The sequence below is a fragment of the Lissotriton vulgaris genome, chromosome 6 (genome assembly GCF_964263255.1).
Source record: "Lissotriton vulgaris chromosome 6, aLisVul1.2, whole genome shotgun sequence".
Taxonomy (NCBI): domain Eukaryota; kingdom Metazoa; phylum Chordata; class Amphibia; order Caudata; family Salamandridae; genus Lissotriton; species Lissotriton vulgaris.
The window spans coordinates 816,256,763-816,275,642 of NC_141694.1; the positions used below are offsets into that span (position 1 = coordinate 816,256,763).

Here is an 18,880-nt window from a genome sequence, read left to right on the forward strand (position 1 = left end):
TTCTAATCCTATGGTCTCCCTACTAGCCTTTTTTTCGTTATTAACATCATACTCTAGCGTTTCGGGTTATAAACTGAATGTTGATAAATCTGAAATTCTACCTCTAAACAAATTCTGGACTTGCACAAATACTATCAGGCGGCGCAATTGAGCTACCTGGTAGAATGGAGCAAATGGGAGTCAGAGAAACACTGGCTCTTCCAGGACCAGGCCGTGGCAGGCCGTCCGTTACAGGAAATCCCCTTTCTCCGGAAAGGCCACAGGCCTGCCAATCTATATGCCTCGTTCATCACGCGAGTCCCTTTGGAGGTGTGGGACGCCACTAGCCTTACCCATGGCCTTATGACTTTCCCGTCCCCGCTTACCCCGCTGGTGGATAACCCAGACTTAACACCGGGCACAGGGAAACTGACTTTTGCACACTGACGACCTGTAGGCTGCCGCTTCTTATATCACATCTATAGCCTGGAGGGAGTGCTCCCATTTACATATTTTAAACAAGAGTATGGCTTACCAGAGACAGAACGGATGAGATACCTTCAAGTCAGACACTGGGCACTCCAACCACAAGTGAGGACAGACGCAGACAGACGGTTCTTACCGTATGAAAGATGGCTCCTAACTCGCACCTCAAACGCTAAACTCATAACTGACCTTTACAAGATGCTGCAGACACCACAGACGCATATCTATAACCCCGGCAGGGAGCGGTGGGAGAGAGAACTAGGCAGGGCTCTTAGCCATAAGGAATGGGAGAAGATATTTTATAGAGCACGGCACTCCGCATACAACATTGGGCTGACAGAGACACTCACGAAAATAACAACATATTGGTACTACACTCCGGAACGCCTGCACAAGATGGATCATAGCAAAGAGAAACTCTGTTGGCAGGGTTGCGGCCAGGTTGGCAACCTGGTGCACCTGTTGTGGGAATGTAACCATCTCCAATCGTACTGAACACAGGTGCTGGATGATGTGGACAAACAATTCCAAACGGAGCTTCCACTCTTCCCAGCATATGTGCTATTAGGGCTTTCTAACCCTCTAAGATATCCCTTACGCTCCCGTCAATTAGCGTAAATTAGCCATTGGACTGGGTTCCAGGGTACAAAACATCCTCGCACACTGGCGCACCGACACAACCCCTTCCATCACTGGCTGGCTGCACAAGTTGTGGCACGTGCTGGGCATGGAAAAACTATCGCTCACCATGTCGGGGAAGGAGATCAATACGAGGAGCTCGGGCAACCATTTCAATCCCTCCTGATCACCGAGTTCAGAGAAATCGGCTGTCCTAGGTACCTCCGGCTGTTGAGGCTCACGCAGCCAAAGGAGGTAGACCCTTAAGGCAGAAATGGAGGGGGAGACATAGTGGACGGGTAAGGCGGGGAACCTGGGGGCGGTTATGAGCAATGGACCGGGGGTGGGGGGGTGAGGCGGGGAGGGACGGCTGGCGTGGTGGGGCGGGAAGTTCTTCATTTTGTTGTTATAACCTATCTAGGCATTACAGTGGCTGGGGGTTTATCAGACTGTATTTTGGAGACCGCAACGTACTTACATTGAACCTCATTTACTTGTATGTCACTTAATCAGTATACGACCCAAAGGTGAATGTTGTATTTTTTGGTTTTCCTTTCTGTATTGCTTTCAATAAAAAGAATTAAACCATAAACAAATTCTGTCTCTCCTCTATGTTTACTGATTCTGGTTTCGAATGGACTCCTTCTCATATTAAATGTCTTGGTATTTTATACTGTAATAATCTTAAAGACCTTATTAAACTCAACCATACCGAAATTCTCAAAAAAATCACGGCCCACACCAACAGCTGGTCTCCCCTTTTCCTCTCTTGGTGGTGCAGACTAGCTACGATCAAAATGATGCTTCTCCCCATTATTAACTTTTACCTTTCTATGCTTCCTATTTCTCTTCCCAATACTTTTTTCCGTACTATCAATAGTTTGCTTATCAAATTCCTCTGGAACAATCGCAAACCTAGAATTTCTCTGGCCCTTCTCCAACTCCCCAAAAATTTAGGAGGAGTTAACTTCCCTAATCTTAGACGATATCATTCAGTTTTTTCTTTGAAACAAATCTGAACCTTTTTGTCCGATTCCAATGCCTCACCATGTACGGCGTGGAGCACCTTAGAACAGGCCCAATGTTCTCCTTTTTCTCTCCTCTCAGCCATTCAGGTCACTTTACCTCCAAACGCCTGTCTTTCCCTACCCTTGTTCACTCTAAGGCTTTAATTTTTCTTCGCTTTCCGCGCATTTTTCCTCCACTACTTGCTCTTTTGATACTCCTCTTTGGTATAACAAAAACTTTAAGAATAATAATCGCGCCTTATTTTGGAAGGAGTGGATTGACAAAGGTATTATTACGCCCCACCATTTGAGGAAAGACGATACTTTCTTACCTTTCTCTGAGCTTCAATCTCTCTACGGCATCTCCCCGCATCATTCCTCTCACTACAGCATTCTCATGGATGTTCTTACCTCTTATTATTTCCCTACTAACCCTAGTTCCAATACCTCTCCTGATCTCTCAGCATCCTCCTCTACATCTATTGACTTTTCAACCCAATTCAAAGCAGCTACCATTTACAAGTTGATATCCCATTCCCCTTCAACTAGAATTAAGTTCCCTTTGTGACTTTTTTGGGAAACGGACTTGGCTCTTGACATTCCTGTAGAAATCTGGGATATCCTTTGGTCCAAGATTCACACCACCTCTCGCTCGGTCAGCACAACACAGACCCTATACTACTTCTACAATAGATTATTCCTTACCCCCAATGACCTTCATAGATTTAAACTGCTGGACTCTCCAAAATGCTGGTCCTGCCCCCATGTTAAGGGAGATCTTCTCCATATGTTCTTCTAATGTCCCCTCATAGTCAATTTGTGGTCTAATATATGGTCCAAATCAAATGATATTCTCATGTCAGACATTCCTTTTCATATTGAACATGTTTTACTTGGTAACCTATCACCTGTATTTGATAATCATAGAGACTCTGGTAACTTTATCAATGTATGTTTAGCTACTGCTTTTCAGATTATTACGTCTAATTGGAAGGACACCTCAAAAATCTCCTTCCAAGCATGGTGGAATTTACTATGTTACCACCACAGAATGGACAGAGCTTATGCTACTTCCACTCCTTTGCTGATTAAAAGAGACTTACTATGGTTGCATCTAACTACCTTTTTATCTAGAAAGTCACCTTAACTCTTATTGTTATTGTTTTATGCATTGTTATATTTTGTTATTCACAGTTGATACATGTTATATTTGCTTCTCTTTTTTACTCCTCCTTTTAGGACTCTTCTCTTTTTTCCTTCTTCCTTTCCTCTTTCTTCTTTCTTCTTTTCTTTCCTTTCTCTTTTCCCTTCTCTTTTTTTCTTCTTCTCTTTTAATAAAAAATTATTTCTAAAAATTCATTTCCACTTAGTATAGTCTTATTTCATAAGGATATTATGTATTACTGTTTTTTTATCCATGATAAATGTTATTAGTTTCCTGCTGGTTCTAGACTATGTACTGATGTTTTACATTGTTGTGAATTGCAGCGTGGCGTAGAGTGTAGTGTTGTAACGTGGAATTGTGCAGAGTAGATTGGTGTGGCCTAGACTGGTGTGGTGTAGAGTACAGTGGCGAAGAGTGCAGTGGTGTAGAGTGCAGTGGCGTAGAGTACAGTGGAGAAGAGTGCACTGGCATAGAGAAGAGAGGTACAGGTTAGAGTAGAGAGGCGTAGAGTGCAGTGGGGTAGAGTGCAGTGGCTTGGAGCTGAGTGTTGCAGAGTGCAGTGGTGTGAAGTGGTGCAAACTGGAGTGGTCCAGAGTAGAGTTTAGTGGTGTGGAGTGGAGTGGTGCGGAGTAGAGTGTAGTAGCATAGAGTGGAGTATTGATGGTGTGGTGGCATACTGTAATTACAGACATTACATTTTCAATTGAAATGACCATTACATTTGCACAGACATACAATTTTACTACTAAAACTATGCAGTGCACAGATGAAAATGTGTGGAAATTGCATCACCTAGTGTTGATCATATTAAAGTATTTCTTTCCAACACACTTCAGAAATAACATATGCTTCATTTGTGTTCCTAATTCTGATATATTCTTAAATACTTACATAGTTCATTTAAATGTTGTCCTGTGCTAGAAAAAAAGACTCTTCCCTACCCCCGGTATCCAGTAAGATTGTCACATAAATCCTCTCACTTTAGAGTCAGAGAGAGAAAAGTAAACAAGCCCCCTTGGAAGACAGCCTGACAATTGACGTCGATCTTTGAATGCACAGCAAATGTGAGAAGATAAGAACAAGATTTACAGGCCTGTTTACAGAAAGCAAGCACTAGGAAGGATACTGTAAATAAGGTTTGGACACAGGAAGGTAAGAACTCACGCGGGACAGCCTAAAACGAATAAAGTCATCAAATGGAAAGCAAGATAATATGTGTTACAAACCAAAAGCGAATGGCAAGCAACGGGCAGAATGCATTCCTAGGTCAACTCTCTGAGTGTTCCCAAGATGTCTTTAGAAAACTAGACAGCTGCGCTGTCTGGTAGGCTACACCTAAAAAGTAACCAGTAATTTGATTTACTAATAAAGACATTACAGTTGCCCCTTAAGCTACTCAAAATGTTGGAACGGTGCCTATAAAATGCACATGAATGTCATCTGAGGGTAGCAGCTTCTATCCCTAACTTCCCTTTGGGTACCCCTCCCTAGCACAGCCCGTGCAAGCCCTGTCATCAGTGGTCATGATACACCAACAGGAACAGAAATCAAACAGAATGATAAGGGGGTGCTCTTGGCCCCCCTGCCCGCATGGCGGCGCGGCGATCGTCCCCCTCCTCAGTGCTTCTCGGTGGTGGGGCGTGCCCTTCCGGGCGCGCCTCACCACCGATTGGTTTGCGCCCTCCCTGACCCGGATGTCATTTTAGGACTTCCGGGTCAGGGGGGCGGGCTGCAGGAGGGGCTGGGTGGGGGCGTGTCCGCCCTCACCTGGCCCCTTGTGAATAAAGAAGCGGGGAGCGCCCAGGAGACCCTCTTGTTCTCTGGACGCTCCCCCACAGAGTGTCGTGCCCCGCGCTCGGGGCTTCTTGTTTTATTAACTTTCTCCATTTATTTTACAGGCTTCACGGTCCAGGCGGGTTCCAGGGCTGCCGAGTTGGACGCGCTTCGAGGCAGCATCGTGAGCAGAATTCTACCAGGCATCGCGCTGGAGCTGTGGCCTCCGTGACACTCAGTGGCTGGGGAGCGGGTCCGAGAGCGATTCGTTAGGCAGTCGGACACGAGGTATTTTGCGGGGGGGGGCGCCGCATCGCGGACCTGTGGACCAGCCGGCAATTTTTTTTTTTTTTTGTTAGAAGGGACTGGCACCTGGGTAGCACACGCGGACCAGAGCGGTATCAGCGGAGTTGCAATTTCCTTTGTTGTGGGCAGTACGAGGGTTTTCCAGCCGTCACAGCGACGCGGGAAGAATTACCGTTTGTTTTAGAATATCCCATCTCCGCTTTTGTTCTTCTCCGCGCTCGGGCTGGGTGGTGCAGCTTACATGGGGAGGAAGTGAAGCAGGGTCGACCAGGGCAGGACCTGGATGGGAGACCTTTAGTGTAATTGGTAATTTTGTGTAAATCACTTGACATTACAAAAAAGGGATTGTTTAATTTTATCATAATGTTTTTGGCCTAAGTGAAGGTGATTACAAATTGATGGTCTATCAAATTTGGTGCAGGGGGGTTCGAGCCTCCAATAAATGTGGGTGTTTTTAAATCTGCTCCTGCTTTATATTCCACGATATTGATACAATCTTCTATTCCAGGCAATTAAAGACATTATTGGTGCAATTCAATTACCGGAAGGGCCATAAGACGTCGTTGCTGATCCAATACCGTCTGGGTGCACGCAGGACTTATCGGTAAGAGGAGAGCGGGGGGCTAGCATTCATAGCTTCTAGTTGCCGCCGGGTGGGTCTACGTTAGAGTTTACCCATCCCTGACAAACCGGATAAGCCGGGGCGTTGCGGTTGCTGTTGCATGGTGCTTGGAGCCCCCTGTACATCCTCCAGCTGGTGAAGGTACAAAGCGCACGGTCTGTTAACATAAGGAGTGTAGGGCAGAGGCGTGCGAATCATGCCAGGGCAAAGGGGTGGTAAAAGGGGGTCTAGCATGGAGGCGATGATGCAGGCCATGATGCGTGAAATGGCTCAAATTAACAAAAAGTTGGGGAAGGTTGATGAACTAGAGGCCCGCATGAATGATAGATTCGCTGACCCCCCGGGCCCATCAGGTAGGCCAGTGCGGGAGAGAACGGCTCCTTTGCCAAGGGGGGATTTCGTTACCCCACCTAAGAAATCCAGGGCTAAAAAGCCGAGGTTCAGTGCCCCAGCCCCGGTGCCTTTAGCACCAGTCCCTACTGTGCCAATACCCGCGATACCAGTTCCACTAGCTCCGCTGCCAGCGATCCCAGCGCCGATGGCACCGGTGCTTCCTGCTACTCCGGCCCCTCCTGCAGCACCTACCCCGCCTGCACCTGGGGGACTGGTACCAGTCCCGGGTGGGCCACCGTCACCGGCCCCATTGCCTAATATGCCTGGTCCCCCTGATGTTCCTCCTGGGGTCCCAAATGTGCCAGCGGGTAACCCGGACCCAGTCCCTGATGTTCCTCCTGGGGTCCCAAATGTGCCAGCGGGTACGCCGGACCCAGTCCCGGTTGAGCTGGAGTCTCAGATAGCGGCATTATTGCCTTGGCTGCGTAAAGGGGGTGTGTGTCTTCCCTCATCCGACCATGCAGCTGAAGCAGTTAAACTGGTAGAGAAGATTAGGGCTGCAACAGCGGCTGATAGTACTGCGGTGCCCGTATCTTCTTCACTTGCAGGTTCCAGTCCAGCCCAGCCAGGAGGAGATAGTGTGCCACCAGCACAGGCGCCCGTAAATGGTAAGGAGGTGGCACTCCCCCTTTTGGGGGATGGCATAGTGCCATCCAGGAGTGAAAACTTGGGGCAACATGTGTCTCAGGCAGTGAAGGAAATGATTTGGGCGGGAAAGTATGTATACATTTATTCCTTGTTGTTAGACAATAGGGAGATGGAACAGGCTAAGTTATTGAAGGAATGGATGCATCCAAGTGAATGGAGGGCACAGTGCTCCAGGTTCAAGGTAGTGGAGACTTTGAAGAATTGGATCAGGGCGTTTGCCGTCCTTTCCGCGATTACAGCCGAACGGCCCCCAAATGTCCAGGCAGCCATGTCTTGCTACATGAGTAGGATTGTGGGGTGGAGCGATCAGTATACTGGCGATGCCTGGAAGGAGTATGATATTAATTTCAGGAAGGCCAAAGAGTTTGATGCATCATTAGCGTGGGACAGGGTGGATTCCTTGTCATGGCACAAGCAGTTCTCAGGTGACACGGCCCCTACACAGTCTACCAGTGCTGTCAGGGTGTTCTCCGCCAGACCCCAACAACCCTTTCGGTCACACCAGGGGAATGAGGTCCCTGGGAAGAATAAGGGGGGGGGGGGTCAGAGAGAAAGGGGGTGTGTTGGGACTTTAATAAGCGCTCCTGCTCAAGGCCCCAGGGCACCTGTAGATTTAGACATGCGTGTGCAATCTGTGGTCACCCGTCCCACCCCGAGACAACGTGTAGGAACAAGCAAGGTAACCACGGTCACAGGGGAAGGGGGAAGCCTGAGTAATTCAGTCCAGCTGGCCCCCCCAACGCCAATAGACGTTTTTGCAATGATCCCTTGGTTGAATAGATACCCTGATCGCACAGCGGCCACCCTATTTCAGGAAGGTTTTTCTCAAGGTTTTAGGATCCCAGCAATGGGTTACACAGGGAGCCCACACTGCAAAAATTAACTTTCAGTAACACAGAACCCAGAGGTGGTGGCCGCTAAGATTTCCAAAGAATTGTCCCTGGGCAGGATAGCAGGCCCCTTCCAGGAGGTGCCCGTTCCCAATTTTGTGTGTTCTCCTCTGGGGGTAGTACCCAAGAAGGAGAGAGGCCAATTTAGACTGATCCACAACCTATCGGCCCGAGGGGGACATCCTTGAATGATGCGATTGATGAGGGGATTTGTAGTGTCAAGTATGCCTCATTTGATCAGGCGGTTGATTTACTGCGTGCTCTGGGTACAGGTGCATTAATGGCAAAGTCTGACATAGAATCTGCTTTCCGCCTTCTCCCTGTACATCCGCTGGACCACCACCTCTTAGGTTTCACTTTTGATGGCAAGTTTTACATGGACAAATGCATGCCTATGGGCTGCTCCATATCATGTGCATACTTTGAGACATTTAGCTCATTCCTAGAATGGGCTATGAGACAGGTCACTGGCCACCAACAGGTCATGCATTACTTGGATGACTTCCTTTTCTTAGGGGCGGTGGACTCTCAGGAGTGTGCTTGGGCATTGCAGGAATTTTGCGTGCTCATGCGTGCTTTTGGGGTTCCGCTGGCACCGGGGACGGTGGGGCCAGCCACCTGCCTGGAATTCCTTTGCATCGAAATTGACTCCGTTGAGGGATGCTTCAGGTTACCCAAGGACAAGGTGTCTAAGTTTAGGGCGGCTCTGCGCCAATGCCTATGTAAAAACAAGGTTTCCTTGCAGCAGCTGCAGGAAGTAGTCGGGCAGTTGAACTTTGCTCTTCGGGTCATCCCTATGGCCCGCCCGTTCTCACGCTCCATTGCCCAGGCTATGAAGGGATTGCGGGAGAAGCATCACCGCACTAGGCTGTCATCTGAGGTGCGCCAGGATATGCATATATGGATGGCATTCCTGGAGGGCTTTAATGGCAGGGTAGTGTGGTCAGGGCCCCCTGCTACATCGGCAGAGTTAGGCCTGTGGACTGATGCGGCTGGGAGCGTGGGCTTCGGTGCCATCCTTGGGAACAAATGGGTCGCCCAGCGGTGGCCGGAAGAATGGAGAGCACGGGGTCTGACAACCAACATTGGCTTCTTGGAACTTTTCCCGATATGGGTGGCAATGAAGGTCTGGGCAGAACACCTATGTAACCAGTCAGTGGTGTTCTGGTCGGATAACATGACAGTGGTGGAATGTATAAACCAACAAGGGGCTCGCTGTCCGTTTATACTACGCCTGATAAAAGAGATTGTACTGCAATGCTTAAAGTGGAATGTAGTTTTCAGAGCCAAGCATGTCCCTGGCATCCTCAACAATGCAGCCGATTCCCTTTCTCGTTTTAAAATGCAGGTCTTCAGGGAACATCTTCCTGCAGCAGACCCCTCGCCAACACACTTCCCGTCAGTTCTTTGGCAGATTGGTGCCCCAGATTACAGGACCTCGTGGTTGCTAGCTTAGCCACCAGGACAGCATATGAAGGGGCGTTTTTGTCTTACTGTAATTTCTTGGGTCAGGAATGGGCAGTTAAGTGGGCACAGGAGGCCAGTTTTGAGGCCTATTTAGAATGGATGCACAAGGAAGGACGCACGGTGACAGCGGCAAGCAGGCATAGGGCAGCGGTCTCTTTCTTTTCACAGACTAAGGGCATGCGAGATCCCACGAATACCTTTATAGTGCGCAAGGCTCTAAGGGGATGGCGCCGGCTGCAGGGACACTCTGTAGATACGAAAAGGCCCATTGGATTGGCCCGGTTGGCAGCACTACTGGAGGCATTGAACCAGGTCTGTAGCTCACAGTGGGAGATCTCTTGTTCAAAGCTGCATTTTCCCTGGCCTTTTACGGGGCCATAAGGATTAGCGAACTGGTGGCAGGATCAAAAGAGGATAAACTGGGTGGCCTGCAGCGGTCTAGTATTACCATCAGAGAGGATACTATGTGGGTGACAATTCAGAGGTCCAAAACAGATCAAGAATCTCGGGGTCACACCATAGTGCTCCACCGGGCCCGGGTCAACCCTTGCTGCCCGGTCTCCCACGTGGAGATTTTCCACGGACAGCGGGGGGCACGGCGGGGGGGGCACTGTTGTGTCACGCTGATGGGACACCATTGACTAGGTACCAGTTTAGGAGAGTCCTTGAGTTAACAGTCAGACAGGCAGGGTTAGATCCTAGAGAATTTGCCACCCACTCCTTTAGGATAGGGGCATCAACTGAAGCGGCATTAAGGGGTCTCTCAGCTGAGAATGTGAAGAGTATCGGGAGATGGACATCTGAGTGTTATAAACGTTATATACGAATTGACATGTTGTAACAATTTGATGCTCATGCTTAGTATGTTTTGGTTTTCAGTTTCTCAAACCTGTGACGCGGGGGAGGAACTCGCCGCCGGGCAGCAGCGATCAGCACCATCACAGCACAAGCAACATGATGAACACAGGACAAAGGTTATTTGGATTGTGGGGCACTCTTACGTGAGGCGTGCTGAACTTGTTTTTCTTTCAGGAGACCGTGAGGAAAGGGCGGCGCGTAAGGGGCTGGCTATCTCATTCTTTGGGAGGGGGGGTCTGTGCCTCAGCCAGTTTAGGGTTTTTTCCAGGGACTCTTAGCTCAACAGCCCTCCACCCCGTCGGTGGTGATACTCCATGTAGGGGAGAATGACCTGGCAAAGTTAGGGAGGCGCATTCTGATTGAAGAGATCATCTCCACTGCAGGGTGGGTGGCCAAGACTTGCCCGGGTTGCACTGTAGTGTGGTCTCAACTTATTCCTCGTTGGCAGTGGCGAGGGGGGGACTCGGTCAGGGCTTTGAATCACTCGGTAAAGAGGATCAACACTCAGTTGGACAAACTATTTCGAGCCCCCCGGTTGCAGACAATTCCACATGGGTGTATCTGGGGCGAAAGGTTCTACCTGAAGGATGGGGTTCATTTAACTGAGGCAGGGAATGTCCTTTGGTCTAATAATCTCTGGGCCTGGTTGGAGGGTTTTGCTGGGTAAACACACTCCTGGGTGAATTCTTGAATAGGGGGAGGCCAGATCGTCGGTTAACAATGCTGGCCTGTGGCGGTAAGGTCATGACCGGTGAGCAGCTATTTTAAGGTCTGAGGGGGCGGGCATCATCCCATGGAGGTTCCCGCCCAAGGGGAGGGGCCCCTGGCACCTCCTAGAATTTCAGGGGCAAGGTAATTGCTGTTTCAAAGGGGCGCGGGTTGGAGTAGTCACGCTTTCCTTAGGCTGGTAGCCACCCCGCGCGCGCATACTCATGACCTCACCAGGTGGCGCAGAGTAAGGGCCCTCCTTTAGTGGGTAAATGGAGTTCACGGCGTGGACCGGGTAATTACCAGGCCCGGCTGCGCATGCGCACATCTCAGGTGAGGCGCAGCTAGTAATTGAGTTCACGGCGTGGACCGGGTAATTACCAGGCCCGGCTGCGCATGCGCACATCTCTAGGTGAGGCGCAGCTAGTAGGACCTGACACCGGTTAGCGACCTTGCCATATGGCCAGAAATGTAGTATACAAAAATCTAGATGAGGATGTTAGATTTGGTTAGGAAACAACCTGTATTAGAGTCTCTGTTAAGGTTAGTCTCTCAAGCTTGTTGACAAATTTGTATCTAATGTCCTGCTGATTTTTGTATAAATTGTTTATCATGCTATTAAAATTTTTAATTTTATATCTTAATAAATACGGCCGGGGGGTCCCGCGACCCCCCGCCTTCCAAAGATAACCATGTTTCATGTTGATGTGTCCGGGAGTTGGTGTGGTCATTTGGGAGGGGGGCGGCAGCCAGTCGCTGACCATGTGATAAGGGGGGGCTCTTGGCAGCAGGAGGGGCTGGGTGGGGGCGTGTCCGCCCTCACCTGGCCCCTTGTGAATAAAGAAGCGGGGAGTGCCCAGGAGACCCTCTTGTTCTCTGGACGCTCCCCCACAGAGTGTCGTGCCCCGCGCTCGGGGCTTCTTGTTTTCGCACCCACCATCCCTGGAACTACATAGTTGAAGCTGTACTAGTTCGATGTATATATACTTTGCTGGAATATTGTTAGTACAATTCCTTGATTTAGCGAGCTTTATGTGACTAAAGTATTGTTTGATACTGTTTTCTTTTAGGAATTTTTTCCCCCTTTTAGCGAACTATGCTATAATATGTTATGTTGTGGTGTTTATGTTAGGACCTTTTTTCCTTTGTAGCAATACGTTGACTTTTATTGTGATTTAGTTAGAGGAGTTGTCCTTTAGCGTTTTTTCCCATAGGTCGTCGTATTTATTAGGTTTGGGGCATGCGGTAAGGTCATGACCGGTGAGCAGCTATTTTAAGGTCTGAGGGGGCGGGCATCATCCCATGGAGGTTCCTGCCCAAGGGGAGGGGCCCCTGGCACCTCCTAGAACTTCAGGGGCAAGGTAATTGCTGTTTCAAAGGGGCGCGGGTTGGAGTAGTCACGCTTTCCTTAGGCTGGTAGCCACCCCGCGCGCGCATACTCATGACGTCACCGGATGGCGCAGAGTAAGGGCCCTCCTTTAGTGGGTAAATGGAGTTCACGGCGTGGACCGGGTAATTACCAGGCCCGGCTGCGCATGCGCACATCTCTAGGTGAGGCGCAGCTAGTAGGACCTGACACCGGTTAGCGACCTTGCCATATGGCCAGAAATGTAGTATACAAAAATCTAGATGAGGATGTTAGATTTGGTTAGGAAACAACCTGTATTAGAGTCTCTGTTAAGGTTAGTCTCTCAAGCTTGTTGACAAATTTGTATCTAATGTCCTGCTGATTTTTGTATAAATTGTTTATCATGCTATTAAAATTTTTAATTTTATATCTTAATAAATACGGCCGGGAGGTCCCGCGACCCCCCGCCTTCCAAAGATAACCATGTTTCATGTTGATGTGTCCGGGAGTTGGTGTGGTCATTTGGGAGGGGGGCGGCAGCCAGTCGCTGACCATGCTCGCTGCAGAGCCCTATTTACTATTTGTGGTTACACTCTTTGACCTCCTCCTAGCCCTTTAGCAGCAATTACTGAGCTATTCAGGGCTTACTGATGGGACAAGGCCCAGTGATGTGACGTCGTCCGCTGTCTAAAAGCTAATGATGTCATTTCCGGTTGGCTCTTCGGTCAACCGAAACCCACGAAAATATCTACAATGATTCAGGCCATAAGCACACTTACCACTGTCCCACCAATTCACTGTTTTTAGACAGAAACAACCCCTGAAATAATCACATTCCACAAAATATTTTTTGATTAAATTGTTTTATAGGTATACTTTCAGAGGATATGCCCCTCACCCGTGTCCTTTTAACAAGCACAACTTGTTTTTTTTTTACTTTCGACAGGAAGTCACAAAAGCCCTGAATGTGGTGCCAAACATAACAACCCGCTACAGATGGGCCGGTTCTACAGCTGCAAGCTTCAACTTTGTAGCATTTATTTCAAATATCAGAGCTAGTAGTGAAGCTAAAAAGAGTGGGCACACTTCACAAAGCCTTTGGCGCAGCAGCAAGCACCGCTCGGTGCCCAAAACTCATGCAGATGTGCTTGCAAAACATTTAATCAGCAGGCACAGCCCCGGAGCCCGTCTCAGATTTGTCTCCGTAATCTCTGCCTAGGCGCCAATTAGATATCCGTCGATGTTCCTGGGCAAATTACAGTGTTAATTGTTCAAATTGTCTTACATTGTGCATCTGCTTTGGGGTGAGAATTCGGGTGCAATCAATACCAGAGCGGTTCCTTTTGTTTTCTTCAATTGGGTTGAAATGCGCGTCTAAAAATAGTGCACGGTCCCCTTTCAACTCGACCGTTTTTTTGTGTGTTTGTTTTGCGAGGGAAACATTTTTAGCGTTTAGCACAGGGGCAATGACACGGAACCGCGAAGCAAAGACGCGCACGTGGGTATGGCATTGTTCGCACACAAGAACAGAGAAGGATAAAAAACAATATAGGCGACGATTGGAGCACAAATTGTTAAAGTACGAAACTCGTCTAAAGTTTGTCGATTCTGGATGTTTTGCCTTTTTGATTTGTGCCATGCGTGTGAAACTGCTAGGGGTTCATCTATTTGTGATGTCATGATGTAGTGGCGTCTTTATACCTGATTTTGGTGGAGTGGGGAGAGGGCACAGATAAAACAGGTGGGTCACCTACAACAGGTGATCATGAAGATTGTGTGTATATTGTATTGTAATTGCATTTATATTCAGCCTACTACCCGTGACTTGATTCCACTCCGGAACCAGAAAAGGATCAGTGGTGAATTAGTCTAGGGAAATATTAAATTCATTTGAGAGGTGGATATGTTAGTCTGTTATTTGGATTGAAAAGGATAGTGGAGGGATGGAGGAGGGAAGGGTTTGCATTTATAAAGCATTTGCTCCCCTGATGAGGTGTTGTAGCCATTTTTGGCAAGTCGCCGCTACTCTGGAACCCAAAAAGAGTTTGTGGTGAATTTGAGAAGGGAAATATGAAATGTATTTGATTTGGGGGGGGGAGGGGGGGTGGACATGTTAGTCTGTTATTTGGATTGTAAAAGGAATAGCAGAGGGATAAAAGAAGGAAGGGTCTCAAAAGTTTTTGGGAGGTTGTATGTGTTGTGGGACCTCGCTCTCTCTGTATCACACAAACACAGACAAAGAGTAATGTAAACTTTTTAAGCATACAGTGAATTAAAGCCATTGGAACAGAGAGGCGTCCGTCATTGTCCGAGGCGATTCGTGGGCGTTCCGTTGAATTTTTCTCTTTTTGCCCACGTCATGCGGCGGTGGGCGGGTTTTTTTTTTTTCTACGACATCCTTCGTCACACCAGCCAGACGGCTCTCCCTGTGAGGACGCAGACCCGACCCGCTCCCTACTCCGAGCCGACTCACGGAGGTACGTTTCTGTTGCTCTGTTCCAGACTTGTACTGACTCTGTTCTAATGCGCCCTCCTCCGCCCGTCGCAGTCACACGCCTACACTCTTATCCAGTTCCATCCCTTTAACAACTCCTCCCATGCGCTGCCCTCGCCACTCTGCAGCGCCCCTCCACCGTTTCATCCAGTGCCCAGTTCACACGTCCTAAGACACTTCCTCGCCCAGAAATCGATGTAGAAAGCATTGTGACGGAGAGGTGACGGAAGAGTGGGGGGGTCCCTGGCCGCGCGCTCCGGGGTCCTGCATCTCGCAAGTGCTGCTGCATCGCACGCGCCGGCTGGTTCAGAGAAGCATCCCTCTGCAGACCAGCTCCAGATCTCTGACCTGCACCCCCCTCCCCCGCACATGCGGGACCTCTTCTCTGGACCTTCTCCTTCCCGTGGACGAGCTCTCCTACTGCCCTCTTGTTCCTGCAGCGCCTCTCATGCTGCACCCTGTCACTGCTGCAATGACGTTCCTGTAGCATCTCTCCTGTTCTTTTGGTGCGTTCCATGTCCCGGGCAGGGCCTCTCCTGCTGCATCCACGTAACTTCTCTCATTTATGAAGCACTGTCCCCACAGTTTCTCTAATATTTCAGTCCTGTTAACAGGGGAGTGGTGAAGCTCGCACGCGCGCTACGCTGCTGCTGTGTGCTTCGCTTAGCGCTGGACTATTTTTAAAAGAAAAACCCCGTTTTTGCATTTATTTTATTTTCTGTTATTTTACCCTGATTTTAATATTGCGCCTGCCCACACACTTGCATTCTAATTGGGCCCCCCACTTGTGTTGACAACTGGCCTGGTTTAGACACAGCGCCTGCCCACATACTTGCATTTTAATTGGGCCCCCCACCTGTTTCTTGAAACTGACCTGTCGTGTTGCTTCAGAGCAGGCAACCCGGTCGCCATCTTGGGAGTGGCGAGTACAGGACGTGCCACTGGTCAGAGCGCTCTAGCGCTCCTCACGAGCCAGGTGAGCCAAGATTTAAGGCGAGCTGATCATTTGCTCAGCCTTGGAGTGGTGAAGCTCGCACGCGCGCTACGCTGCTGCTGTGTGCTTCGCTTAGCGCTGGACTATTTTTAAAAGAAAAACCCCGTTTTTGCATTTATTTTATTTTCTGTTATTTTACCCTGATTTTAATATTGCGCCTGCCCACACACTTGCATTCTAATTGGGCCCGCCACTTGTGTTGACAACTGGCCTGGTTTAGACACAGCGCCTGCCCACATACTTGCATTTTAATTGGGCCCCCCACCTGTTTCTTGAAACTGACCTGTCGTGTTGCTTCAGAGCAGGCAACCCGGTCGCCATCTTGGGAGTGGCGAGTACAGGACGTGCCACTGGTCAGAGCGCTCTAGCGCTCCTCACGAGCCAGGTGAGCCAAGATTTAAGGCGAGCTGATCATTTGCTCAGCCTTGGAGTGGTGAAGCTCGCACGCGCGCTACGCTGCTGCTGTGTGCTTCGCTTAGCGCTGGACTATTTTTAAAAGAAAAACCCCGTTTTTGCATTTATTTTATTTTCTGTTATTTTACCCTGATTTTAATATTGCGCCTGCCCACACACTTGCATTCTAATTGGGCCCCCCACTTGTGTTGACAACTGGCCTGGTTTAGACACAGCGCCTGCCCACATACTTGCATTTTAATTGGGCCCCCCACCTGTTTCTTGAAACTGACCTGTCGTGTTGCTTCAGAGCAGGCAACCCGGTCGCCATCTTGGGAGTGGCGAGTACAGGACGTGCCACTGGTCAGAGCGCTCTAGCGCTCCTCACGAGCCAGGTGAGCCAAGATTTAAAGCTCACTACAGGCGCGCAGCGGTGACGCGCAGCGGTAGCGCCTGACTCGCGCCGGAGTCAAGCCAGAGTCCTGCCCGTTTGCGCCCGTCAGCGCTACGGCAGGGCTATGGCGGGGGACGCTGGCTCTCGCCGGATGCTATCGGCGGCGACTTTGCGCTCGCTGCGTTGTAAGGTAAGAGATTGTCCTCATGGCTCTCTGGACCCTTTATGTGGGCCTTTTCAGTGCCCCACTTGTTGTTTTAATATCCCGATATCGCAGCCTATTGTTAGTTTATTGTCTAGTCCTCCTATTACCCGTGAGTTGGAACTGACGACTGATGCCGCCAGACAACCAAGTCTTAAAATATTCCACCTGAATGTCAGGTCCCTCACCTGTCACTACCAAGATGTCCTTACCGTGATTACTGATGACAAACCGGACATATTTTTCTTTTCTGAAACTTGGTTGCATGACCAATCTACTGCTGTCATAAACTTAGCCCTCCCACCGGGATACACCATGCATTCCCTACACCGGACTACCAGAGGTGGAGGTATCGCACTTGCACTAAAATCCTGCTATTCATGTGTGTGGAAGCCCACTACTGTAGCAGGGTGCGAGAGCGCGTATTTTAATATCTCAGTGAATCCTAATTTTTCTTTAGCAGGATTACTAATCTACAGGCCACCTGGCCCTGAGGGCTCCTTTTGCCATAGCCTCTTAGAGGTTGTTTCCTCTTTGGTTTTGAAATCGTCCAACTTTACGATAATTGGCGACCTGAATTTACATATGGACGCCCCCCTTTCTAATCCGGTTTCCAACTTGCTGACTGATCTCGAAGCCTTTCAAATACATCAACTAGTGCAATCACCGACCCATATAGGTGGTCATTTGTTGGATCCTGTTCTGACGAATCTTACCACTAACATTCTTGTGCTCTCACCTAGGCCTATGGCTTGGACTGACCACTGTTTGATAGAAGCCCTTGTCACTATCCCCAATTCCTCCTATAACAATAAGACCTCAGGTCTTCTTAAGCGCCCTTGGAGAAAACTTGATTTGGAACATTTCCATCAGTTGTTGATGGAACATCATCCTCAACCCCCCTCGGAGGTCTCTCTTGGATACGACAACTTCTGCAAGTGGCTTAATCACTCCCTAGACGTGTTAATACCAGCTAGGTGGAGCAAGACTAGATCTAGCCCTTCCAGCCCATGGTATGATGAATCCCTTAGACTGCTCAAATCTACCTGTAAAAAAGCTGAACGTGCATGGCGAAAAACTTACGACGCGGACCTTAAGTCCGCCTATAGGGCCTGCACGAGAGTCTATCATCGGGCCGTCTGCTCTGCCAGAGCAGCCTTTTACTCGCGGGAGATAAAAAATAGTTCCAATCCCACGAAAGTAATTTTTAAGGTCTGCAAAGACCTTACAAGTAAACAAAATCAATCTGCCACTCTGGCAGCCTCCCTAGAGCACTGTGAGGATCTGGCGTCATTCTTCATTGAAAAGGTCGAGGCAATCTATAGGTCATTCTCCCAGTCTACCATCCAGGAGAATGACATAACACCTAAGGCTTCCTTACCACTGCTGACTATTCCCAGCCCTACGCTAGAGGAATTTAAAGCCTTGACATTAAAGGTCAAATCCGGCTCACCTGATGACCCCATGAGACCCATTCAATTCCAGGAAACTGCTGAGTGCTGCTACCCGGCCATGCACAGTCTCATTGAGCTGTCTTTTAACACCGGCTGTGTGCCTAGTGCTTGGAAGCAGGCTACCATCATTCCTATTTTAAAAAAACCGGCCCTCGACCCCACTAAATCGGAACATTATCGGCCGATTTCCCTGCTTCCTTGGCTAGCGAAACTAGCAGAATCTCATGCTAACCGCATCCTGTCACTCCATCTGCAGGAAGCGAAAATACTGGATAAATCGCAGAATGGGTTCCGTGCGGGTCACAGTACCGAAACGGCTCTTCTAGCAGTGGTCGAGAACATCAGGAAAATGTTGGACCTAGGTCAAACGGCGGCACTGATCCTATTGGATCTTAGTGCCGCGTTTGACACGGTGTCCCATCAGATCCTCCTCCATCGCCTTGAGGAGGCCGGAGTTGGAGAGAGAGCACTCGAGTGGTTTCGATCTTTTCTCACTGATCGAACTTTTAAAGTATCCACTCCCCCTTTTGTTTCTGCTCCTCGTCCGATCCTACAGGGTGTCCCACAGGGGTCGGCCCTAAGCCCTACCTTATTTAATTTGTATGTCCAACCGTTGGCTCAGGTCGCCCACAGCTTTGGTCTCTCCATGGTGTCATACGCCGATGACACGCAGCTGGCGGT

General features: G+C 49.1%; 1 pseudogene; it reads left to right on the top strand.

Annotated features, from left to right (window-relative positions):
* Positions 1-6,188: 6,188 nt before the first annotated feature.
* Positions 6,189-7,714, top strand: LOC147708040 (uncharacterized; annotated as a pseudogene).
* Positions 7,715-18,880: the final 11,166 nt, after the last annotated feature.